Genomic DNA, 26,813 nt, shown 5'->3' with positions numbered 1-26,813 from the left:
ACAGGACGGGGAGGGGTTTCCAGGGTGCTTAGCTTGTCCTTGCAGATACCAACTGACACCAGATTTGGATAGGAAGCCTGATAGAGACAGAACTCTTCCTAAGGTTGGTTACAAATGGTGACCTCCACTCAAAGACAATCAGAAATGAGCTGCAGGACACCTCTGCCTTGCTTTCTTCTCTCCCAGATGCCACGGTCTTTCCTGGCTAGAAGGTGCTCTGCCGGGCTTATGCCACTCTCCCATGTCCTTATTCCCCCTTGCTTAGCAGAACTTGCTTCTCTTTCAATTACTTACCAATCTTTGTTCACGCACTACCCTTTATTATTATTATTGTTGTTGTTGCTGTTGTTATTTTTTTTCAGATTCTATTTTTTTTTTAAACATCTTTATTGGGGTATAATTGCTTTACAATGGTGTGTTAGTTTCTGCTTTATACCAAAGTGAATCAGTTATACATATACATATGTCCCCATATCTCTTCCCTCTTGCATCTCCCTCCCTCCCACCCTCCCTATCCCACCCCTCCAGGGGGTCACAAAGCACCAAGCTGATCTCCCTGTGCTATGCGGCTGCTTCCCACTAGCTATCTACCTTACGTTTGGTAGTGTATATATGTCCATGCCTCTCTCTCGCTTCGTCACAGCTTGGACTCCACGTACTGAAGATCCGGTCTACCAAACAAACTGCATTTGTTAAGAAATGCTTCTTTGCAATCAGGATAGCTGACCAATGTCACCACATCGGCTAGACAGAAGTCTAGCCCAAAGCAAAAAGGACTTGAGCCTGTTTGTCATATGCATCTTATCCTGGGTCAGTGCATTAATTTTTATGCAAATGTTGTAATGCATAATTTCTATAACTTTATATTTTTATATTCTGCCATTTGTAATATTAAAATAATTGAGAATGCCCTCTCCCCCCGTACCCACCCACCCAGTACTATTTAGAGTTCCCAAGTTAGAACTGAAGACATTAAGTTGAGGTTCTCTTTAAGGAGTGAGGTTTTTGGAGCTTGCAGAATGGGAAGAATTCTTCTGGTTTTCTGGAATAAGAAAAGCTAGTGAGCTGAGACAGATCTTGTGGAAAGCAGCTACCCAACTCCGCAGCCTCTGGGTTGACCAAGCCAAATTCTTTTATATGTCTGGCTCCCCCCCCCCCCCCCCCCCCGCCAATTCCAACAAGGACTGAGAGCTGAAGGGGGTCCCACAGAGGTGGGCTCCTTCCATTCCTGTATGCCCTTAAATGGCCTTCCTTTGCCCACCTCTTGTAGGAAGAATTTGTGCCTCCGGTGGGAGTGGTGACAGTAGCAGGGACATTAGCAACATCTAAGGCCCTCTTATCTGGTCCTAACCTACTTTCCTGGGGAGATTATCTCTCTCCCACCTACACTACTTATTTTGCAATCAATGGTCTAGGGGTAGACAGTGGTAGGGAGGGGTGGGTGAAACTTGAAAAGCATAGTTTGTATGATAATTTTATGTAGGGGTGGGGTCTGGGGGAATGAAAACAAATGCCTATGCTGTCCCAATAATACTTACAGAAAGAAAAGCTCGATAAAATCTTGGCTAATGGAGATCCACAGAAGATAACTGGGAACCAGCCTAATTTCGAGTTAATGAGCACCTTCAGGGGTTGTGTGGGGGAGGTGAGGAGGGTATGAGATTCTTCTGTTTATCCAAAGGGGGCAGGGTTGAACAAGACCACTTTCTCTGGCCATGGGGTCTATTCCCAGAGCTGGTCAGATCCTGCTTTCTCGTCCCTCCAGTGTGTGTTCCGTTTATTCGGTCCATGCTTCCCTCCAGCCCTCCAGCCCTTCTACCAGCCCACAGGCTACTCTCTGAGGCCCCTACCCTCCTCTGAACCCCTCATTGGCTGCCCCGCCCAGCCCTCAACATTCACTTGCTCCTGGTGTCATCACTTCCACGGGCCATGCAGGTGTTGGACACTGCTATGTAGGTGTTCATGGTCGTTCTCCTCAATTTGACTTCTAAGTTATTCAGTATCTTAAAAATCTCTAAAGTCCTAACAGTGAGCCCCCAGGATAAGTCCAGAACTTTTTAAATGATCTCATAGCACCCTATACCTTTGTTGCACTAATTTTGATAAGTAAACTTTTTTGTACACAGATTTGTCTAAGGTCTTCTCTTCCATTGGACCGCAGGGACTTTCTCTGTCTCCATCACGGGTACAGCAGAGTTAGAAGTTACTGTTTACTACGGGCTGGCTGTATACACTCTGGGTCAAGTAGCTCGTGTAAGGAGCTTTGCACACATTATTCACACCAACCCTATAAATTATTTAGATGTCACTTCCAATTTGCAAATTAGGAAATTTAGTCCTTAGGGGGGTTAACCAAGGCCACCCAGCAAATATGTATGGAAGCAGGACTGGAACCCCAGCCCCCCTAATCCCAGAGCCTTTGCACTTTCCCCACACCACCTGCCTCTTATCTCCTTGGCTGTGAATAGTGTGTTTGTTAGGTGATTGAGTGAATGAATGAAGGAATGAACGATAGGACGTTTAACAACTTACCATCCACAGTCCCAGCGTGGACCATGTCACTTCCAAATTGTGTTTTTCTCCTCTTTTTAGTTTATTTATTTATTTATTTAAATTTTAATTTTTGGCCCCACTCTGTGGCTTGTGGGAGCTTAGTTCCCTGACCAGGGATCAAACCCCGGGCCCTCGACAGTAAGAGCATGGAACCATAACCACTGGACCACCAGGGAATACCCTATTATTATTTTTTTAGATTCTCATTCCCAATCCTTTCCCTGTCTTAAACCTCTAAGAATACATGTCTTTGTAAAAATACATTGTGGTGTTTTGTGTACATATTTTTAATCTATTTTAATTATGGAGGGATTAGAGACTTTGTTCTGTATCTTACTGTTTCAACCAACAGTGTGCTTTTTAAATACATGCTGGTGTATCGATATCAAATTCCTTACTTCCCAGTGCTGGACAGAATTCCATAGTTTATATCCAGCAGTGTAGACTTACCTTGTCCCCAACACCTCAGTTGCCTCTACTCCCCACCACGACACACAATACACCAGCGCACCTTCAATCCCATTGGAGGCAGGCTCCACTTTTCCATGAACGCGTCTAGCAGGTTGCACCTGGAGATGTGAGGCTGGGGGAGCAGGCTGCCCTCTACCCTCTGACATCTTGGACTGTGACAGACAGCATAAGAAGGGATCTGTCAATCCCTTTTGGCTTTGTGCATTCAGATTCTAGTCTCCAAGGACACTTTCAGAAAGAATTTTCTACTGCGTGGTTTGATTTTTTTCCTTTCTTATGCATGTGAACCTGGCCTATATACTGTTAAAAATCACTACAACTTAGTAGTCATGTGGGCAGATTCTGGAAACACACAACCTCAGTTCAGATTCCAATTTGACTACTTACCATCTATACTCAACTCCTGTGTCTCATTTTTCTCATCTGTGAAATGGGCATAGCAATGATAATAGTACCCACCACCCAGATTTAGAACAGTGCTTGTCAGGAGAAAGCACCTAATAAGTGTTGGCCCTCATTGTTTAAAACACATATAGGATCTGAACCTACAAATCCATTTACATAACTTCTGATACTGTCAGCATAGAAAAGGTGGGATGTTAAAAAGAAAATGAAGAGAAACAGATGATGTGTCTGGCCACACCAAAGCAATTCTCTCTGTAATCTCTAAGGGTCAGAGCTTTACAGGCCCATTTTGGGCTTCTAAGACCAAACACGGCCATAAACAACAGAACCCCAAAGAAATCTGTTTCTTTCTCTCGGTCTGGCTCTGAGGGGTTTACAACTAACAAGTTCTGGCTCCAGGGGGACCCTGTTCCCCCCAGTGTATAAGACGTTCTTGGCCGTCGCCATTGATTTTCTGCTTCTTTGTCACTTTCGGATGCTGGAGCCCTTGAGCGTCTAAGCTGGATTCAGAAGAGACAAGGATCAGCTCTTGAGAGCTTGAGAGCCGTAGAGAAGAGCTTCTCTTTCATGTCGTGTGGCTCCAGAGTGACTCAGTCCTGGCAGCCTTGATTTGGGCCGTATTTAGGAGGCAGCTCTGGTGGGGCTCAAGCCTGAGATTTATGGCTTGTTTGTCCTGGACCCATGCAATATTTTTTCCTGCCTTGAAGATGAAAGGGTTACTACTATTCTCTACACTTCGCCATCTCCTGCATTTTGTGGGATGTTAGGCTTCTGCAGTGTCCCTCTTATTTATCTGGAGAACTAACTTCTAAAGGATATGCTCATCTCCCTAACCAGCCATAGCTGAGGGCCTTGATATATAAGACCCTAAAAGGACCATTGGATGGCTTTCTGAAGAAAGGTCTTCACGTTCACTCTGTCATGGTTCTTCCCACCCCTATGACTATTATCTGTACTATAAACTCCATGGGAAGACCTTTGAGTGGACAAAGAAAAGCCAATCCTTCCACAAAGTTATAAATTCCTTGCAAGAAGGGCTGGTCTCTTGTATTTCTTTGATCCCCTACAGCGCCTAGCACAGTGTCTGGTACATGGTAGATACTCAAATATTTGTTGATTGATAAGATTCCAAGACTCAGATTGGAGTGAATGGACAACATTTGTCTAAGGAAAACTGAATGATTTGCTATACAAAACCTCTTAATTCTCCTTATCAGGAGTGATCAAAATTCTAATTTACACTAAAATATTTAAAAGTAAAAATTGTGGTATCTATAAAATATTTTATAAGGTTTAAAAAATCTGCCGAGTGAGGTGAATTCAGCTGTTTATTCGTCTCCTTTTTTTTTTTTTCCTGGCCATGGCACTCTGCTTGTGGGATCTTAGTTCCCCGACCAGGAATCGAACCCGGGCCCTCCGCAGTGAGAGCGCAGAGTCCTAACCACTGGCCCGCCAGGGAATTTTCCGTTTGTCTCTTGATAGACATGTATCGAGTTCCCATATACGTCAGACACTATTCTGGGCATCAGAGAAACGGAGACACTTCCTGCCCTAAATTCACCAACAGAGTAGAGACTGGCAGGCCAGCAATTAAGATATTATAAAGGAAGCACTTTGATAAGGGCATCAGATTGACAGTAGCGAGTGAAATTGAGGTTCTGAGACTCAGGGGCCGATCTGGAGTTGACCTCGACCTGTGTGGAATCAGAACACCTTGGTGTTGTCCCACAAGCTGAGACTGAGAGCTGGGTTCATGGGGGACAGGTGCTGAGCAACAGCAGACTTAGGAAAGCCACTGAGACATCACATCATAATTTGCTCATTTTAAAATAGTGATGAAAGGGAATTCCCTGGCGGTCCAGTGGTGAGGACACCGCGCTTTCACTGCCGAGGCCCCAGGTTCAATCCCTGGTCGGGGAACTAAGAATTGTGATGACAACAGCAAAATTACTAATTTGCCCAGAGAATTTAAATTGCAGTTTGAAAATTATAAAGTGTACACAAATAAGTGATCTAAAAAAGAAGCATGCTCCCAGGACCTACCTCGGAGAATTGTCACCAGGATACATTGATGTCATGCCTGTGAGGGCGCTTCAGCACTTGAAGAGCTAACGTCTGCGCCGTTTTAATTCAATTAACGTCCTGTCTTCTCACCTTCTCCAAGGTTAAAGCCAAAAGTCAAAGCTGAACAGCTGGACATTGTCCCCTTCAAAGTGCCTTATTTTTGTACAGGACAATGTGACTCAGAGTTTGGCCAAATCTCAGGGAGGGGATTTTGATGTGGCCGACTTTGGCTAAATCGACTGCAGCACTGTTAATATATTGAATCTCCACAATCCATGATGACAAAAGTGGTGCAAATCATGACTGAAGGGATGAGACTCTTAAAAGTAGGTCAGACACTAACCAGCCAGGAATAGAGAAAATTAAATACAGGTGCGAGGGCCAGTGAATTGCTTGGGGTCTCCACCCTATTCCGTTAAAAAATAGTAAAGGAGGAAGGGAAATGAAATCAAATGAGCTTTGCTAACATGCCCCCATTTTCTCCATTTCCTAATCCTTTTATAAATTCCATTGAGATGGGATTTGCTTTCAGACTGATTATGTGGCTTAAAGATCAGCATAATTACAAGATATGTGCTGAAAGGAAATTCCTCGTCTTGAATGTTTGGTTTCCTTTCCAGTATTGAGTAGTGGATGACCTGGCTGGAACCAGTTTCATCTGGGACCTTCCCCAAGCATCTCAGAGGTAAAGAGGACCTTCACAATAACCTCACAATTTTTAAATGAGGAAACCAGGACCCAGAAGAAGGCAGATGGTTTTCCCAGCAACTCAGTGGCAAAGCCAAGGATAGGGGTTTTTTTCTTCTAAATGAGTTCATTTATTAACGTTAATTATTGTTCACGTAAAGCTAGAAAATGAGATCTTGAAAAAAACTAAGTTTAAATATAACATCACAGAGTCGATATTTCAACAGTAACATGAATCAAGTAATGAATAGCCCCTTATGATCAAGAATGGGGCTCTTTTTTATTTTTGATAGAAAAATTATATTTATTTCAACCGAGGAAAGAAATCACAAGTTACAAATTTTAAAAGCTGACCAACATCACAAAATCTGTAACTGCCAAGAATGGGGCTCTTGACCAAAGAATTTTTTGGAAATGGAAAGCACAGGCTTCATCCATATCTTCCACTTCCCTTTTGGCCTCAGAATGGACCTTCTGGGCTCTTCCAGGCCAGGATTTTTCTTTCTTTCTTTCTTTTTTTTTAAAGTATCAGTTGTCTTCCAGTGATCTGACTCTTACTTACTTACTTTATTTATTTATTTATGGCTGCGTTGGGTCTTCGTTTCTGCACAAGGGCTTTCTCTAGTTGCGGCAAGCGAGGGCCACTCTTCATCACCGTGCACGGGTCTCTCACTATCGTGGCCTCCCTTGTTGCGGAGCACAGGCTCCAGACACGCAGGCTCAGTAATTGTGGCTCACGGGCCCAGTTGCTCCGCGGCATGTAGGATCCTCCCAGACCAGGGCTCGAACCCATGTCCCCTGCATTGGCAGGCAGCCTCTCAACCACTGCGCCACCAGGGAAGCCCCCAGGATTTTTCTTGTTCTGCCTTTGGCCCTCCAAAAAAGTTCCAGAATTTCTAGCATCAGTCATCATTATGTTATCAACAACTATCTCTTGCTGATTATCGTAAATGACCTTTGTAAGAGTGAGATAAAGTAAGCACTTTCGGGCTTCCCTGGTGGCGCAGTAGTTGAGAATCCGCCTGTCAGTGCAAGGGGACACAGGCTCGAGCCCTGGTCCGGGAGGATTCCGCGTGCCGCGGAGCATCTGAGCCCGTGCACCGCGGCTTCTGGGCCTGCGCTCTGGAGCCCACGAGCCACAGCTGCTGAGCTCACGTGCCACAACTACTGAGGCCCGCGCGCCTAGCGCCCGTACTCCACAACGGGAGATGCCACCGCAATGAGAGGCCCGCGCAGCAACAAAGACACAAAACAGCCAAAAATAGATAAATAAAATAAATAAATTTAAAAAAAAAAAAGTAACCACTTTCACAGAGCTTCAGTCTGGAGAACATGACCTGAGATTAGGGGAAAACTTTATAATAATAATAACAATAATAGATTTTTTTAAAGCCAACTGTTAAAAGCTTTACCTGTTTGTCTCTTCTAATGCTTTCACTGAACTCCACACCCATTTTACAGATGAGGAAACTGAGACCAGCTCAGAGGTCACAGCCTGAGTGACACATGTGTATCTCACTCCAAAGCTCTTACACTTAAACATTCATGATCTGGACTTCCCTGGCGGTCCAGTGGTTAAGACTCTGCATCTCCACTGCAGGGGGCAAGGGTCTGACCCCTGGTCAGGGAACTAAGATCCCATATGCCACACTGTGCGACCTAAAAAATAAAAAACGTTAATGATCGTCCATGGGAGAATGGGTGTGGGAGAATGGAATGCCTAAGAAAATGGAATAATATGTGCTCTTTCCTCAAGGAGGGTCCTAAAATATCATGTATTTACATAATATTTTACAGTTATTATAATAATTATACCATCTCATCTTACACCCCAGAAAACAGGAGTTTTTCTCAGCAAGGACACTTACTGGAAAGAAAGCCTCTCTTCACAACACCCCTTCACATTCATTGGACGTTTTAATGTATTAATATTCCTTTTCTATGCATAGATTCATCAGAGATTTTTAAAATTTCTTCTCATTCTGAACTAATTTATTAAATACATATAACATTTCTGAGCACCAGGCAAGCTTCTAATGATGTCATCCTCGCAATCACCCGAAGAGGGTGGTACTATTCTTGTTTCCATTTTACAGATGAAGAAACTGAGACGCAGAGAGGTCGGACAACTTGTCCAGAGTTACACAGCTAGTAAGTTGTGACCCCAGAGGATTCAAAGGCAGGCAGTCAGGCTCCTGAGTGCAGACTTTGGCCACGACACGGTGTCACCTGGTCCGCACGGTACAGCCGCCTGGGAAATGTTAGAGGCTATCACGCCGATGCGGAATAAGTTCTTGGCTTTGCAGAGTTGTGTAGGGTTGTGAGAGGTGCTTGTAAAAGTGCACAAGTGCTTCCTAATCCTTCTCACTCCTGTTGCCTCCTCCGGGCCCGTTACAGAGTTTGGGTGTCTGGTCAGTTCTTAATAAAGAGCAGCTGAGCTGAATGAGTCAAAATGTTGTAAAGGTCAATGCTGAAAGAGGTGCCCTTGAGTGTTTCCTTTTACATGTTTCTTCTGGAAGTAAACAGACATTTGGGTCACAAAAAGCAGCTGGGAATGCGGACCAAGGACAGTCAGGGTGCAGAAGAAAACTCAGCATTGTTGAGGCTGTTTTGGATAGAAAGTGTTTTGGGGTTTTCTTCTTTTTTGGTAGGAAAATTGCACAATAGCTTAATACACAGTCAAATGGGCCTTTCTAATGATTCCCTTGTAATGCTCTAAACTTCCCACTTGATCTCTGGTCACTTCTAAAGGTTTGAAATCATTTCATCTTTATGGAAAAGGATTTTTTTATAAGCATTTTTAACCATCACAACTCATTTATTTTTACACCTTAAGAAAATGGCTTCCAAAAAAAAGAAAAGAAAATGACTTCACAGTGTAAGCCAGCTTTGTTAACAAAGACTGAGAAGCTACGGTAGACTGAGAAACTTTATGACGATCAGAATATCCACGAAACGCTGAAGGAACGTTTGAATACAACATTTTATCCACGTTCGAACTCAAACAGGGGAGGCAATGGGGAACTGGGAACGGCTGGTTTTCTTTCTAACTAAGCCAGAGACTGGGCAGAATGTAAGGGATAGTAATTCTCACCTACCCCCAACTTTATCCCCAGGACTCTGGAAGTGACTAAGACATCAGACAATAAAATACAATACCTGGGAAGTGAAACAGTGACTTGTGTGTGCGCACTCTTGTGAAACGTAGACAGGAGCACCTGAGAGAGCCTTTACTACAGCCAGGCCTTACCTTCTTATTGGCTTTTCGTGAAAAAGGTGTGGAATGGGGAGCAACGCAGAGGAGTTTTGGCTTTAAGTAGATGCCTGACCATTTTAGCCTAGGCAGCCAATGGGGAATCGGATGGTGGAAGCAGCTCAGGTCATGATACACAGGTTAATAAATACGGGGAGGAATAATATTTTAGGTGACACAGAGGATCGGGAGGGGAAAGAGGAACATTATGTTTAAGACTAAGGTTATGGGAGGTTTTTTTGCAAAAATAGCTGAGATAATTCCTCCATCCCTGTCTTATACCCCTTTGTAATGCAACTTTGCCACTTCTCCCTTTGAGAGGTGAGGTGCGTTTCCCTACCCCTTGAACCTGGGCCAGCCTTGTGACTTGCTTTGACCAACAGAATGTGGCAGGAGTGACATTTACAACTTCTGGGCCCAGATGACTTGCAGCTTCCACTCTCGCCCTCTTGGCGTGCTGCCCTTCTGAAGAAGCCCAGGCTAGCCTCTCTGAGGATGAGAGACCACGTGGAGAGAAAGGTCCAGCTGGAGCCAACACCAGTTCCAGCCATGTGAGTGAGGCCATAAGAGCAGCCAATCCCAGCCTACCTGCCCTCTGACTGCAGTCATGAGTGACCCCAAGTGAGACCCACAGAAGAACTACCCAACTGAGCTCAAATTGCTGACCCACAGAAATGTGGGCAAATAAATGGTTCTCATTTAAAGCAACTATATTTTGGGAAGGTGTGTTATGTATCCATAAACAACTAATATAGAAGTTGGTATTAGAAGTGGGATGCTGGGATAATTAACCTAAAATAAGTGGCATTTGCTTTAGGACCAGATAGAGGGCAGAGGCTGGAAAAATGGTAAGGAAATTGTTAGTGAACAAACTGCACTAGAAATGCAGTGAGGAAACTGCTAAAGGAGACTGGAGAAAAGGCAATCCGTGTTCAATAGTGACCAAAAATTGGTCAAATATTGCCTGTGGTAACTTGGAAGATAGAAAGCATACCTAATGAACTGTGGATCTGAGTAAGGAGATTCTGTCTTAGAGAGAGAGAGATAAGCTAAAGGAAGAGCTACTCAGTTTGCAAGTAGAATTTAGAGGGACTATAGAAGGCCCAGTATGTGCTTGCACAGAACCATGAGTCAAGGACTAGGGAAAAATAGACTGCTGGGGCCCCGGGTTCAATCCCTCGTTGGGGAACTAAGATCCTGCAAGATATGCAGTGTGACCCAAAAAAACCAAAAACCAAAACCCCAAAAAACTGGTTTCTAATCAAGAATATTTCCTTAGAGTAGGAGCTGAAAGCATGTATCCAGCTGGGTTTCAAAATTGTCATGTACCAGTGACTGCTACGTGTCTCTTGTTGTTCCCTTTTTCTGAATGGAAATGTCTACAGTGGTTGTCTGGTCTCTCATCATAGTATATTTAGGGGAAGAATGGTGCAGATCCCTGTAAATTAAAAATACAAGTTCTCTGCAGCATTCTGCCCCTAAACATACTATGGTGTTTTTTGTGATATACCAGAGGAGGTTCATCCAGATGCGGACCTACTTTTAATGACTAGATTCTGAACTTCAAGCTTAATCCCCTAATGGAATGAATCCTATAGGGAGAAGCGCTTGCTGTTATTGTTTTGATTGAACCCCGGCCATGGCAGTAAAAACGCCAAATCCTAACCACTAGACCCCCAGGGAGAAGTGCTTTTTTATGGAGGAGGGATGTGACTGACTATGGCCAGAGGTGGACTTCGGTATATGATTTGCAAAAATGGGCACAATAATTTCTCCCACCCCTGCACGCACATCCCTTTTCAGGAGGACTTGGCTGTGTTTCCCCATCAAGAGTTGAAGCCTATTTACCCACAATCTGAATCTGATTTAGTAGATTGTGGCAGAAGGGCGACGACGTTGCAGTCTAGGCTTCAAAAGGTCTTGCAGCTTCCGCTCTTCTTGGAAGCCTTCCCCCTTGGGAGGAGCCCAGGCTTGCCTCCTCGAGGATGATGGACCACGTGAAGGGACCCCTCGCCCCACTGACCCACCAGCAGCCCCAAGCGAGACCAGCAGAACTGTCCGGCTGGGCCCAACCCAAATTGCTGACCCACAGAGTCATGAGTAGATAAAAATTGGTAATGTTTTAGGCCATTTGGGGTTGATTTGTTACCCAGGAATAGAGAACTGATAAAAGGGGGAAGAGTCTATCTCAACAGTAAAAGACTTCTTTTCGTCTTCCTTCAACATAGTTCCTGGCTCACGATGAAGTGGGCAAAATTAGTCTGGGGTCGGGCCTGGGGTGGAGCTTGAGTTTCTGTGACTCTCCCCGGAGGAGGGAGGAACATGAACTCCTTTTGAGACTCGGGACTTCCTCAGTAGTGGATAAGAATAATGATTACAACCTGAGCACGTATTAGGGTCCGACACAGCACCCAGCGCTTTCCTTGGATCACCTACCTTAACAACAGGCCCTATTGTACCTACCTGCGGTTGAGGTAAGTGAGCCTTAGAGAGGTTATTTAGCTGGAATTCAAACTTAGTCTCACCCTTGAGCTTTAACTACTGTGCTGAAGCCCCGACTTTGCTGGCACAAGAACACAAATGTAGAGGCAGGTAGAAAATAGCGATTGGTGGGGGGCATTCAGAGGTGCTGAAGGCTGACTATGGAAAAGACTTTCAGACGGTTCTTAGCTTAGGTTAGCTCTTTTCTCCAGACTCCCATACCCCCAACTTGATTATTTTGCCAGTTTTCTGCAGTTGTGACATCTTTTGCAAATTCCTTCTAAAGCTTCCCTTCACATTCATAAACTCTGGGGATTCCTACTGTAACCATCGGGTGAAGAGAGGGCAAGTCAGCCCGAACTGGCTTCAACACAGTCTTCTCACCAACTCCTCGTCGCCCGTTTTGTCTCTTTTGCTCGTCAGCTCACCACCTGCTGGAAAGTCAGCCACCTCCGTTGGATTAGCAGCTCTTAAAATCAAAAGGTCAATTCAGAATTCAGAACAAACGCAGAACCTGGGCACGTGTACTACAATAAACTCCACAAGTCTCGTGCTGGCAGACTTTATTTTAAAGAAACGTGATAGCAGTATAACTGATGCTTCTGGCTGTGCTCTAGGTCAAGTTCAAGTTCTCCGACTTACAGCTCCCAGGGAGAGTAGCAAGAGAGAAAATAGATAGGAGGGAGGAAGTTTACTAGTAGAATGAGGAGAAATGCGGAAAAAATAAAAATTCAAAAATAGAGAAGAAGGAGATGATGAGAGAAAAATGAAAGAAAATGGGAGCAGAAAGGATCCATTTAAAGAAAAAAGTGAAATAAAGAAATGAGAGAAAATGTGGAACATGGGAAGGTGAGAAAAGGGAGCAGAAAGAAAAATTGGGCTTATGTAGTGTGATAATTTTATTAAAAATTTTTAATGAGTCATGGGATTGTAATGTACAGCATGGTTACTATAATCAATAATACTGAGTTGTATATTTGACAGCTGCTAAGAGAGCAGATCTTAAAAATTCTCACCACAAGAAAAAAAATTGTAACTATGTGGGGTGACAGATGTAGTGATCATTTGACAATATACACAAATATCAAATCATTATGTTGTACACCTAAAACTAAAATAATGTTATATGTCAATTTTATCTCGATAAAAATAATATGTTTTAAAATTCTGTTTTCCACATTTCTCACCTTCCACCACAAAGCGCAAGGCACACGTCTAAATGAAAATATAGATCCCTACAGAATCAGTATCTTCCACTACAAACACACACACACCCCACAAACACACACACACAGTGATATAGGAAGGAGTCAGGGAGCCAGACCCTCTGCAGGAATATTCTGTGGTCTGTCCTTCCCTGGCACTCCCGTCCTCTTCAAGAGACCTATCGCTTTCCAGGTCTCCTTAGCAAAGGGCAGACACACTGGTCTCTGCTGAGCCTCTGATGCTGTCATCCCCCAAACATCTTCATAAGATAGCAAGCAAGGGACGAGTGTGTTCAAAGGGAGGATTTCGTCTATTTACAGATTCATATCGGTGGGTGGCCAACTGAGTTTGAATCTTGTAAGAGGACAGGAAAACAAGAAAGCCGGCTTGCTTAATCAAAGGTTTTCAAATATCCATTTGGAAAATAGAGTTCTGAGGAAAATCCCAAACATATTTTCAGCAGAGTCTGCTCCTCCACTGTAAGTTCCACGTGACCCGCAATCAACACCGTGTCCCCCTCAGATTTGACTTTTCTGAGGCTTAGAGCAAGTGAGAGAAGATCCACAATAGCTATGAAGGACATTTTAACAATTATTTTTTGGTAATTTAAGGAGATATTTTTGCCTTTTCTCCCTTAAAAAAAATGTGTTTTCCAAAAAGGAATGAAAAAGAAATACAGACACTTCCCTGGCAGTCCAGTGGTTAAGATTTCATGCTTCCACTGCAAGGGGGCACGGGTTCGATCCCTGGTGGGGGAATTAGGATCACGCCTTGGGGTGTGACCATGCCTTGGGATGTGACCACAAAATTAAAAAAGAAAAGAAAGGAAAAGAAATACAAAGAGTTATATACTAAATTAGAGAGCTAAATACCAGCACCTCCATTTTCTGAATTTTAATGTTGGCAAAGTTTAGACACTTTTCATCGAAGTACAGGTTGTCAGATACCGAAGTTACATACATTTTTTTTTAACTTTCCAAAGGTCTGGAAAACACAGCAAACAAAATAAGAAAAGCCAACAAAAGAGCAAAGAACAGTCTAGGTGTCTTCATTTCCTCTGTCACTTCCCCCTCCTCCCCCTGTCTCCATCCCCATCCTGGCTTCCCTGTAACAGACAGAGAGGGGTCTGGGTGTTGAGTGAGATTCTGCTTTCATATCAGAGCAACTAGAGAAGCACTTCCACCATCGGGATTCTAGCCAGAGTCATAACTTGAGGTGCTTGTGTGATGTCTGGGTTCCCACTGGCCTTCAGCAAACACCGATTTATTCATATCCACGCTCATTCGAGCAAAGGCAGCAGAATCTGTCCACAGCTAGAAAAATAAAACCTTGGAGTCGGGCTTCCCTGGTAGCGCAGTGGTTAAGAATCCGCCTGCCAATGCAGGGGACACAGGTTCGAGCCCTGGTCCAGGAAGATCCCACATGCTGTGGAGCAATTGAGCCCATGTGCCACAACTACTGAGCCTGTGCTCTAGAGCCTGCGAGCCACAACTACCGAAGCCCGCGCACCTAGAGCCCATGCTCCGCAACAAGAGAAACCACTGCAATGAGAGGCCTGTGCACCGCAACAAAGAGTAGCCCCTGCTCGCCACAACTAGAGAAAGCCCATGCGCAGCAACGAAGACCCAAGACAGCCAAAAATATAAAAATAAATAAAATTAAAAACAAACAAAAACCTTGGCGTCGTCAAAGGTCACACACACAGTCAGAATCCAAATTAGTGGCAGTGGTACAGAGAGCTGTGGGGCAAGAACCCCAGGGCCCCTGGCACTGAAGTGACCAGTTTCTAGCAGCACTGAGCTCTCCTGCTACCTTACAAGTCCACACCCTGCGCCTCACTGCCAACTCCGTTTCATCATAAGGCAGTACAACTGCAGAGCCCCCATTAAATGAAAAGTACAAAAAGAAGAAAGGGAGGAAGGGAGGCAGGGATGGAGGGAGGGAGGGAGGGAGGGAGGGAGGGAGGGCGGGTGCTGGCATTTCTCTACAAGGCTTTTAAATTTTCCCATGCCATATGAAACAAACGTTTTGTGTAATTTTCCAGTGGCCTTGATTAAAGATGTTATGTAATTCAATATAACTAAAGCTTGAAGAAATTAAAGGCCATGCCAGGCTTATCATATGTTTGGACCCAGCTAGAGCTCCAGAAACATTAAGCCCTCAAAGTGTGGCCAGCTTGTTTCTGTGGAGTCTTGCCCTGCAGGATCTCCCCGCCTTTGCCTGGTACTCAAGACCTTTTATAATCTGTCCCTGCTCTCCTTTTTTGCACAGTCTCAGCCCCTACCGACCCACACATGTCATTGCCTCCAGCTGGCCTGCTGGCACAAGCCCATGACAAGGCTTCTGTGCAGTCTTCTGGCCTCATTTCCGGTTCTCTCTCACATTCCCTGCTGATCTGAATCTGGTTCCTCCTGGAGAATCCATCCACTCCTTCTTGGAGAAGACTTCCTTCACCAACCCGTCCTCTGAACTCCAAACATTTGTCCCGGTCCAGGTCAGTCCCTTGGTACAGGAATAGATTCAAGCAGTACCCCTTATCAGCCTGTAACTTGGGCGTGACCTTAGCCTCCCTGAACTGCTTCTTCCTTAACATGGACATCACGAGATCCTCCTGCAGGGAGTTTTGTGAAGACGAAGTGAGGTAGCATACCTAAAGTGCCTAGCACAGTGCCTGGAATGTTGGGGGCCCCCTGTGAACGCATTTTCCTGTTCCCTGTGCCAGACAGGGCACCAGGCACAAGGCCAGACACGGAGAGAGAGCAGCTGTCTGTGTCTGACATTACAAAAGCAAGTTTTCCATCTCTCTGTGCCTCACATTCCTCACCTTAAAAATAGGGCTGTTGGGACTTCCCTGGCAGTCCAGTGGTTAGGGCTCCAAGCTTCCACTGCAGGGAGCGCAGGTTCGATTCCTGGTCAGGGAACTAAGATCTCACATGCCACAAGGCACAGCCAAAAAAAAAAAAAAGGGGGTTGTTGATGTACCTCCATTATAGTCTGTATTATAAGCTCAGAGGAGTTAATGCCTAGAAAGGGCAAAGGTGCCTGGGCCATAGTAAATGCTCAGTAAATCTTAGCAATAATGCAGATGTGGGCAGAGGGACATTGTGGTAAAAAAAACAGATGTGGTTTTGGTCTTCGAGGAGTGAGTAGAAGACAAGACACAGGTTCGTTTGTCTACAATACAACTCTTTAGGCATTTGACATATATTATCTTGAGTTGTTAGTTATCTATTTACATGTATGTCTTGTCCCCTATCAAGATAGTAAACTTATTGAGGGTGGAGGGCCTGGATCAATTCTGCCACGTCCCCTTAACTACCCAGTGTGTCATGTAGATGGCAGACGTTCAGTAATATTTACTGCTAATCACTGAAGACATTGATCTTTCCTCTGCAATAAAAACCTCACTATGAAGCTCCTATTCATCATGAAAAATCAACACATAACCACCATCCCATGGGCACAAGTGCCTCCAAGTCTCCCCCACCTGGAAATTCACCATCATTTTGGTTCACACACCTTGAGCTCAGCCACCATCAGTCTACACCTAAGTTGACCACTGGTCCACCGAACTACATTTTTCCGAGAAGTAACAACCCCACTGGATCTCATTTCTCCCCGGCAACGCCCTATGAGGCAAGGACAGTTACTATTCACATTTTATAGGTGGGGAAGCTGAGGCTTAGGGAGCTGAAGTTACTTCCTCAAAGCCACAAGTGAGGGACTTCCCTGGCGGTCCAGTGGTTAAGACTCCGCCCTCCCACTGCAGGGGGCACGGGTTCGATCCCTGGTGGGGGGGGGGACTAAGATCCCTCATGCCACACCTCATGGCCGAAAAAAAATAATAATAAAGCCACACAAGTGAGTGCTGGAGTTGAGATTTGAACCCAGACAGTCTGGCACAAGGTGGGGAGCAGGCAACCCTATGCCAGACTGCCTGATCTGGTGTCTGAAAGACAACTGGGCCTCCTCTAAGAAGAAGGCGATGGCGTATAAGAGCCGGCAGCATGGCACAGCCCCCTCTGCCAGCCCCCCAGGGAAGATCTTTTTGGCAGAGACGTCTTTCCTCACAGCCACGGTGAGAAAGACAGCCCGTGGGCAGGTGGCCACTTTCTCATGGGGCTCATAGCAACTGGGCCGCTCGTGCTTGTCCGGAGAACATTGACTCAGCCTCTCACCCTGGGCCTTCACAAGGGCCCCCACCCGTGGCTCTCCACTCACGACCCCCTGACCCTGGGCCCCCCACCCAGGGGCCTCTGGAGCAAAGACACTGACCCGCTGCTTCCCTCCCTCCTCTTACGCTTCCTCTTGTTGGTGATTTTTTTTTTTTTTTTTTTTAATTTATGATTTTCAGCCCAGTCGGTTGTTAGCCTGCTGTGTTTGGAAATGGTAGATGATTAAACCTCCTGGCCAGGTGTAAATGCAACCTTTGTCATCTGGAGGCTGGGAGAATTACCTTGCTGGGCTGCAACCTCCCTCTGGCTCCGAACTTTCTGCTCTGAGCAGACCCTCTTCCAGGCCAAAGCCGGCAAGCCTTAGACCTCCAAACTGATTTCCCCGCTCTGAGCCCAGCCCAGAAGCCAGAGATTTCAGAGGGACGAACATGGCCACAAAGGCACTGAACAGAGCCTAAAATTCAGGGGAAACATCAAGCCTCCTGCCTCTCTCACTCCTTTTTTTTCCCCCCAGGGAATTTTTACCAGGTAAATAATAAAAATATGTAATCATTGACTAGTCCTTTCCACATGAACCAAAGATACGTGTGCATTTCTGTTGCCAGTAAATATTCCCACTGTCCCCTCCTTTGCCCCAGCAGCCACCCCGTAGCCTTCAGTGTCCACTGTCCACTTATCCACTCAGATGTGGCTTCTGGCTTGAGCCCCTGGGAGCTGCAGCCAGGTGGGGAGGGGCAGCAACTAGAGGATCCACTTCTAGAAATAGGTTTCCAGGCTCCTTCCCTCAAGGAAGCCCTGACAGCTAGCATGAGCCCTGACCCTCAGTGGCCTGTGAGAGGGGGAGGCCGAGCCAGGACTCCCTGTTCTGTGCAATTGCTAAACCGAGGACAGGAAGTTCTGGATCTGTGCTAAGGGCAGCAGTGGCCCTGTGCTCCTGGAGAAGCAGCCAGAAGCCAGCTGTTGACTTTTTCAGGCTGAGTTCTCACCAACAGACATGTGCTTCGGGAAGGTTATTGCTGAGCAAACAGCACGCGGCAAGCGTGCTTTCCGTGCGTCCCAGCCCACGGAGCTGCTCCAGGGGAGCTAGAGGCAGCGAGACCTGCTCTCCCACTGCTTCCGTTTGTCAAAGTCCCCTTTCAGGCAGGTGCTGGGGGGCTTTCACTGCATTTCAGCGCAGTTTGGGCAGAGAAGTAAGAGTCTACTTGGGAGTTCTCTGCAGGCAGTAAATAAATGTTTGTAGAAGGCAGAATGAAGAAATCAATAAATCAATTAAGGTGTGTTTAGTGAGGCCCCCTGAGCCCCGCCCTGAGTCACACTCTGTGGGAGACTTGACGCCCCTCCAGCAGCTGCAGACAGATTGCGGGGTGGGGGGGGCGACGGACAAAACTAACAACCGTGGGATCACTTGAAACAACCCTACGTTAAACTACCATCCCTGCACTTAGAAATTTGGGTTCCATTTGGGTCTTTGCAATTGATGTTACAGGTCACAGGGCTCTGTGAATTTTGCAGAGGCTTTCCATCGAAAGCGATACAATTCTAACCAGTAGCAGGATGGCGACAGATCTACAGCCATGGCAGACATGCAAGCAAAGGAAGAGACTGGAGGATGGGTTCATGGATGGCAGGATGCAGGTGTGAGGAGAGGAGAAAGGATGATCTCAAGCATCAGGGGAAGCAGTGGAGGGGGCAGCTGCCAGAGACAGGACAGCTCCGTAGGCTGCAGTGAAGTGTTTCTCTCAGGCTGGAGGAAGAACTCAGTGTGCAGAGGGGAGGAAACACATACACTCCACCCCGGAGGGCCTTGAGGGCGCTCACGTTTCTTTAACCGGGGAGGGGCGCCATTAAAGGGATGTGCTTGGAGGACTGGCCGGTGGCCCAGATGCAGAACCAATGCAGAGGAAAGAAAGAAAGGACCGATCTTAGAGATATTTTGAAGAAGCAAAAGACAGAATGGTGACAGGCAGGACGTGGAAGGTAGTGGCGAGAGGGAAGGGGATGGCACTGACTCTATCTTGAGAGATGGGCTGGGGCGTACACAGGATCAGAAGAGAAGGGAAGGTCACCAGCAACCTGCTGAAATCTCGGCCCCTGGGGTCCTCTGAGAGACTCCCCACTCCTGCTTCCCCTACTGTTGGGCTCAGGATCTCCTTTTCTCCTGGTTCTCAAATTAGCCTCATTTTGCCCCAGATTTCCTTCCTACTCAATCTTTCTCGCTTTTCAAATGTCTGGTTATTCGTTTTTGAGGAAGAGTTGATATTGCTGAAAAAGAGATGCACCCATAAGATTGTTCTCAGCATGGAAGCCTGAGTCTTGGACACCATGGGGAGGTTTGTCTGTGAAAGTTTCAGTGGTCTGTTTCCGAAAGGCCAGCCCTCAGAGCACACTGGAGGTTTTTTAAATTTATTTATTTATTTATTTATGGCTGCGCTGGGTCTTCATTGCTGTGCACAGACTTCCTCTAGTCACGGTGAGCGAGGGCTACTCTGTTGCGCTGCACAGGCCTCTCATTACACACGCCTCTCATTGTGCACACTGGGTTTTTGAACAGGGGAAATTCTCATCAAAGGAGAGACAAAGGCATTCTAAAGAAGGAAAGGGGGGGACTCCCCTGGTGGTGCAGTGGGTAAGAATCCGCCTGCCAATGCAGGGGACATGGGTTCGAGCCCTGGTCCGGGAAGATCCCACATGCCGCAGAGCAACTAAGCCCGTGAGCCACAACTGCTAAGCCCGTAAGCCACAACTACTGAAGCCTGCACACCTAGAGCCCGTGCTCCGCAACAAGAGAAACCACAACAATAAGAAGCCCACACACCGCGCCACAACTAGAGAAAGCCCACGTGCAGCAATGAAGACCCAACACAGCCAAAAATCAATACATAAAAAAAAAAAGAAGGAAAGGGGAAAAGAAACCACTCAAGGAGGTGGTCAGGAAGGAATGTAGGGCATTGATGGCAAGCAAGGGAGGGGCTAAGACGTTAGCCTTGGCCCAGCCCCCAGGAGTGGTTTTTGTCTGTGAAGTCCCTGTACTGGGAGGGAGATAGATTAGGAAAAACAGACACCAGCCTGGTAGTGGCCAATGGAGTGAACGAATGGAGGGAGGGCGGGAGGGAGCGGCTTCACCACTAACTGCTGGGCCGGGAACAACCATCAAGAAGAAGCAAAAACAGTCCCTGTGCTCTGGCCCATAGTTTATGTGAAGAAACGTGAAGACAGGTAATCCCCACAATGTGAAAGGTCCTAGAAAAGAAGAACTAGGGGTTGATTCTTCCAGGAGGAACTGGGAAAATTCTATGGACGAGGAGACATTTGTGCCAGATCGAGGAGGGTAAAAACATGTGCACGTGTGCACACATACACACACATATAAACACACATAAACACACACACACACACACACACCCCAAAGGTGCATGGAGAACCCCCCAAGCCAAGGATACATGGAAGCGCGTTACAGGCCACAGGCATGGCTCATACAAAAGCAGGAGGGCATGACAGTGTCTGGGATGTTCTCAGAGAACTCCGAAAAGCTCTGAAAGGCTGGAACATCAGGTGTGAGGGGGAAGCCAGGGAGCAGACTGGCCGTCCTGTGAAGCCATCATCGGACAATGGGGACCCAGGGAAAGCAACCCGGATGGGGTGGAGAGATGGTGGCAAAATGACGAATTCTGTTTGGGACAGGCTTGTCTGTCATCACCCAGCTCTTCACCCTCCTCCCAAAGCAGTGTGAAAGACCCCCCCAAAGCCCTGTCACTTGATCTACCACATTTTTCAGACTGCAAAATGGTCAGTTGAGCACGAAACAGGATTATTCTCACTGATGGCATTTTCACTGACAACCAGTCTTCGCTCTGGAAAATGACTCCAAAGTGGTCAGGATTCAGAACTGTCCTAAAACACGGCCCTCCTAATCTTCAGTTTAAAATTATTAAGAGACTCTGGGGGGGCTTCCCTGGTGGCGCAGTGGTTGAGAGTCCGCCTGCCGATGCAGGGGACGCGGGTTCGTGCCCCAGTCCGGGAAGATCCCACATGCCGCCGAGCAGCTGGGCCTGTGAGCCATGGCTGCTGAGCCTGCGTGTCCGGAGCCTGTGCTCCTCAACGGGAGTGGCCACAACAGTGAGAGGCCCGTGTACCGCAAAAAAAAAAAAAAAAAAAAAAAGAGACTCTGGGGACTTCCCTGGTGGTGCAGTGGATAAGATGCCGTGCTCCCGATGCAGGAGGCCCGGGTTCGATCCCTGGTCAGGGAACTAGATCCCACATGCATGCCACAACTAAGAGTTCGCATGCCACAACTAAGGAGCCTGCCTGCCACAACCAAATAATTAATTAATTTAAAAATAAAATAATATAAAATTATTAAGAGACTCTGGCAAAGGGACAAAATGACATCCTAATATTTGCTATAAATCTGACACCTGATGGCAGACATTAAACAAATGTTTATCAAGTGAATGACCACAGTGACCTCGTGCCAGGCCCTGGGCAATGTGCTCCAACAGGCAAAATACAGTCCCTGCCCTCAAGCACTTCACAGTCTAGTGAGGAAGACAGGTGTGCAAACACACGATTGCAGTGAGATTGCGGTCATACAGGAGGAGAAGCAGACGTATAATAAGAGCCCTTTATTGCTAATGTACGTACAGTGTAGCCCAAGCCTACACTGGGGCCTGGGTGTCAAGCTGGAGAGTCTGATCTTCATCAGAGAGGTGAAACGGAGCCGCAAGATCGGAGTTCGAGGCTGAGGAGGGATGTTATCAAGACTGCATTCTGGAAAGATCACTTTGGCGGCGGAGCAGATGATAGACTAAGACTGGGGAGAAGGTAGGCCAGATGGGGGGACATTTCCAAAGTCCAGATGATAGATGGTGTCTTTCTGAACCAACGGAGTACCGGGAGGGGACAAAAAGGATGGCACGCAGGTAAGAGGGGCTGGAAGGAGAAGGCGGCTCAGCTCAGTGCTGAGCTGGTGCAGGAGGAACAGGACGGTGTGTCAAGGGGCTTCCTGGTTTCTTGTTTGGGCAACCGAGTGGTTGGTAAACCATTACCAAGAGAGGATATTCAAGATGAAGAGCATGGGCTTCCCTGGTGGCGCAGTGGTTGAGAGTCCGCCTGCCAATGCAGGGGACACGGGTTCGTGCCCCGGTCCAGGAGGATCCCGCATGCCGCGGAGCGGCTGGGCCCATGAGCCATGGCCGCTGAGCCTGCGCGTCCAGAGCCTGTGCTCCGCGACGGGAGAGGCCACAACAGTGAGAGGTCCGCGTACTGCAAAAAAAAAAAAAAAAAAGACAAAGAGCAGTTGGAAGCAGAGTGGGGGAGTGAAGGGCAGGAGGCAGAAGGACTTCCGACCTGGACACAGTGCATTTGAGGAGCTGAGATGCCGGTCAATGGCGAGCCTGGGGGGCAGCTCGATAGTCAGACAGCAGGACACAAAATCAGGGCCCGTGGGACTCACTTGCTGCATGACCTTGAACAAGTGCCTTGGCCTCTCTCAGCCTCGGAGTCTCCATCTGAACAAGGAAGGAGCAGATTCATACATGACTCTGGGAGCACAGAGAGTGCATCGCTGGGGGGCCGAGGATGGCTGCAAACAGGCTTCCCTCACATTAGAGGGAGGTCTCAGATGCACCAAACCCTTCTTATGCTGCGCCACACAGAAGAGTGTTTCCAACTGTATCTTTCATGAGACAGAGCCCCAGACACCCATCTCCAGGCCCCCTGGAGCAGGCCTGAAGGTACCATGTCACTCAGGATGCCAGTGCAGTTCCCACCCAGCCCTGATACCAACCCTGGATCCCACACCAGCCCCCAGAACCCCTGAGGCTGCTCAATCTCAGGTGTCTTCTTCTTTTTTTTTTTTTTTTTGCAGTACGCGGGCCTCTCACTGCTGTGGCCTCTCCCGTTGCGGAGCACAGGCTCCAGACGCGCAAGCTCAGCGGCCATGGCTCACGGGCCCAGCCGCTCCCCGGCATGTGGGATCTTCCCAGACCGGAGCACGAACCCGCGTCCCCTGCATTGGCAGGCGGACTCTCAACCACTGCGCCACCAGGGAAGCCCTCAGGTGCCTTCTTTCATGAGCCCCTGAAAGGTGCTCCAGGTGGGAGTCCGCCCTCTCAGCATCCTTTAGGTCACATGTGAGGGTTGAGCAGGAGGAAGGATGCTGGGCTCAGTACGACTTCTGTGGAACTAGAGACTTTCAGCAACTGCCTCCAGGTCAGTCATAAGATGCCTTCATGTTTCAACAAATAGAGCTGAAACAATTGAATAGTCATAAGCAAAAAATAAATAAAAAGAATCTCAACACATATCTTGCATCACACACAAAAATTAACTCTAAAAGGACCACGAACCTAAGCATGAAACTAAAACTACAAAAGTTCTAAAAGAAAACATAGGGAGAAAATCTTTTTGGCCTTGGGTTAGGCAAAAAATTCTTAGGTAGGACACAAAAGCATGAAGCCATTTTTCTTTAAAGTTCATAAATTGGACTTTATCAAATTTTAATGTCTTCTCTTCCAAAGATGTGGTTAAGAAAATTTAAAATACAAGTCACAGACTGGGAGAAAAAGACATAGCTGATAAATGCTTGGTTTCCAAAATATAACTCTCATAACTCAGTAATAAGAAAACAAACAACCTAATTTTAAAATGGGCAAAACATCTGAACATACACTGCACCAAAGAAGACATATGGATGGCAAAAAAAAAAACACTTTAAAAATGTTCACTGTTGGTGGAAATGTAAATTGGTGCAGCCACTACAGAAAACAGTATGGAAGTTCCTTTAAAAACTAAAAATAAAGTTGCCACATGATCCAGCAATTCCACTCCTGGGCATATATTTGGAGAAAACTATAATTTGAAAGGATACACGCACCCTAATGTTCATAGCAGCACTATTTACAATAGCCAAGACATGGAAGCAACCTGTCTTGGAAGAATGCCCATCGACAGATGAATGGATAAAGATGTGGTACATATATACAATGGAATATTACTCAGCCATAAAAAAGAATGAAATAATGCCATTTGCAGCAACATGGATGGACCTAGAGATTGTCATACTGAGTGAAGTAAGCCAGACACAGAAAGGCAAATATCATATGATATTGCTTACATGTGGAAACTAAAAAAAGTGGTACAAATGAACTTATGTATGAAACAGAAACACCTTATTTAAATGGCTGAACCGGAAAGAAAGGGGTGGGGGGAGGGAGAGAAAGGGAGGAAAGGAAAGGAAAGGAAATTGCCAAAGTCAAGTGCAGATGAGAGAGCAAAGCACCTGGAACTCTCACATTGAAGGTGGGAATGCAAAATGACATAGCCACTTCGGAAAAGAGTTTGGCGGTTTCTTTTAAAGTTAAGCATACGGGACTCCCCTGGCGGTCCAGTGGTTAAGACGGCGCTTCCACTGCAGGGGGCACGGGTTCGATCCCTGGTCGGGGAACTAAGATCCCACATGCCGTGCGGCGCGGCCAGAAAAAAAAAAAAGTTAAAGTTAAACATACACTTAACATACGACCTACCAATTCTACATCTAGATATACATCCAAGATTAATGAAAATGTGTTCACACAAAAACATGTGCCGGAACGTTTATAGTGGCTTTTATTCACAATATTAAAAAGCTTTAAACACTGCTCAACTGGAGAATGGATAAAAAAATGTGCCTGTGGTATTTCCAGGCTAACTGCCACGCTACTCCATCCACCCTGCTGAGCAATAAAGAGGATGGTGAATTTCAGATGCATTGTTCTAAGTGAAAGAAACCGGACTCCAAAGGCCACACGCTATAAGATTCCATTTAGGAAACACCCTGGAAAAGGCGACACTATGAGACAGAACACAGATCAGTAGCTGCCAGGGGCTGGGGGTAGGCGCTTGACGACATACGCGCACAAAGGAACTTTTGGTAGAAATGTCCTATATCTTGATTGTGGTGGTGATTATGCGACTGTATGTGTGTATCAAAATTCACAGAACTGTAACTAAAACAGGTGAATTTTAGTGTCTGTAAAGTGTATATCAATAAACTCAAATTAAGGGGAATAATATACCAAAAAGCACTTTTATGGGATTTCCCTTTTCACTTCCAAGATAATGTTTACGTGCATTGTTCATCAGAACCGCCCACTTCATTTGTAACAGAGTTCTATATTCTTCTTCGCTCGACAGGATGAACAAACTGAGAATGAAGGTCTAACAGACAAACTTCAAAGAGCCTGATCATAGCTCACTCTTCTCAGGTCTGTGCCTCTCCTCAGTAAAGCGTTTTATAAAGCCTCAGATGTGCATGTGCACCTTCACTCATGCGCGCACACACACACACACACACCCCACAGGTGATTTGGACCCAACCACCAAGAGTAGTCTTTGCAGCCCCTCTTGCGTACTGCTGTTGGAAATGTAAATACGACAAGTGTCGTGGAAGGCATTTTTGTGTTAAAAGTGCTAAAAATGCTCAAACACATTCACCCTGAAATGTTATCCTAGGGAATCAACTAAGTGTACAGGAAATAATAGTAAAAATAGTAACTTACAAGCTGATACCTTATAAGGGTATCAAAATGCCTAAAAACACAGACTCAAGCTGAACTGGCTGGTTTGAATGCAACTCCACCACGTCCTAGCTGTGTGACCTTAAGGTAAGTTACTGAACCTGTGCCACTGGTTTCATTATCTGTGAAATGGGGTTAATAATAGTACCTACATCTTAGGGTTGTTAAGGGTTTAAATGAGATGACGTATGTGAGGCAATCAGCACAGTTCCTGGCCCACGGCAAGCCTTCTAAAAATGGGCTGAAGGATGTCCCTCAAAATTTGTATATTGAAGTCATAACCTTCAGTATCTCAGAATGTGACTGTATTTGGAGATAGGGGCTTTTAAAGAAGTAGTTAAGGGACTTCCCTGGCGGTCCAGTGGTTAAGACTCTGCTTTCCAATGCAGGGGGTGTGGGTTCCATCCCTGGTCAGGGAGCTAAGATCTCACAGGCCTGGAGGTCAAAAACCAAAACTTAAAAATAAATAAATAAATAAAAAAGAACCGGAAGCAATATTATAACAAATTCAATAAGGACTTTTAAAATGGTCCACATCAAAAGAAAAAAATCTTAGAAAATAAAAATAAGCAAGTAGTTAAGTTAAAGCGAGGTCATTAGGGTGGGCACTGATCCAGTATGATTGGTGTTCCTTTAAGAAGAGGAAATTTGGACACACACAGGTACAGAGGGAAGACCGTGGGAGGACACAGGGAGAAGGCGGCCGTCCACAGGCCGAGGAAAGCGTCCTCAGAAGAAACCAACCTGCCAGAACCTTCACCTGGGACTTCTAGCCTCCAGAACTGTGAAGTAATAAATTCCCACTGTGTAAGCCACCCAGTCTATGGTACTTTGTTGCAGTAGCCCTAACAACGACTGCAGCCATTAAATCACCAAATAGGGGAACTGGTTAAATGTATTTTGATACGGCCATTCAATGATAAGCTACACAGCCTTTAAAAACAATGGTCTCAGCATATATTT

The sequence above is a fragment of the Tursiops truncatus genome, chromosome 13, assembly GCF_011762595.2.
Source record: "Tursiops truncatus isolate mTurTru1 chromosome 13, mTurTru1.mat.Y, whole genome shotgun sequence".
Lineage (NCBI taxonomy): Eukaryota > Metazoa > Chordata > Mammalia > Artiodactyla > Delphinidae > Tursiops > Tursiops truncatus.
This window is presented reverse-complemented; position numbering follows the sequence as displayed.